This window comes from Austrofundulus limnaeus, unplaced genomic scaffold (assembly GCF_001266775.1).
Source record: "Austrofundulus limnaeus strain Quisiro unplaced genomic scaffold, Austrofundulus_limnaeus-1.0 Scaffold264, whole genome shotgun sequence".
Lineage (NCBI taxonomy): Eukaryota > Metazoa > Chordata > Actinopteri > Cyprinodontiformes > Rivulidae > Austrofundulus > Austrofundulus limnaeus.
The window spans coordinates 57,583-57,971 of record NW_013952666.1 but is presented as its reverse complement, the minus strand read 5'-3'; positions in this window follow the sequence as shown (position 1 = coordinate 57,971).

The following is a 389-nucleotide window of genomic DNA, read 5'->3' as shown; positions in this document are numbered from 1 at the left end:
CAAGTGCACTGTTATTGTGGCAACTTGGAGAGAGAAAGTAGTTAAAGATTTTTGAATAAATCAGGTAATTTTTACTTAATTTGATCAAGTATATGTTACGAGATTTAATTGATCAAATTAAGTAAAATTTACCTGATTTATTCACAAACCTTTAACTATATTCTTAATAACTTTTACGAGTAAATACTTTTATGAGTAAATATTACATGAATTTGTAGCATTTAAATTTACTTAACAAAAGTTAGCACAAATTGTTACGAGGATTTTTTCTTGTAAATCTTACAAGTTCTTTATAACAGTGCAGTTGCGTCAAGCACAGTATTGTAGCATGACACCTCACAGCTACAGAGGGAGGTGTAGCTCTTGTTGTAGTTCAAGACTTCACCACC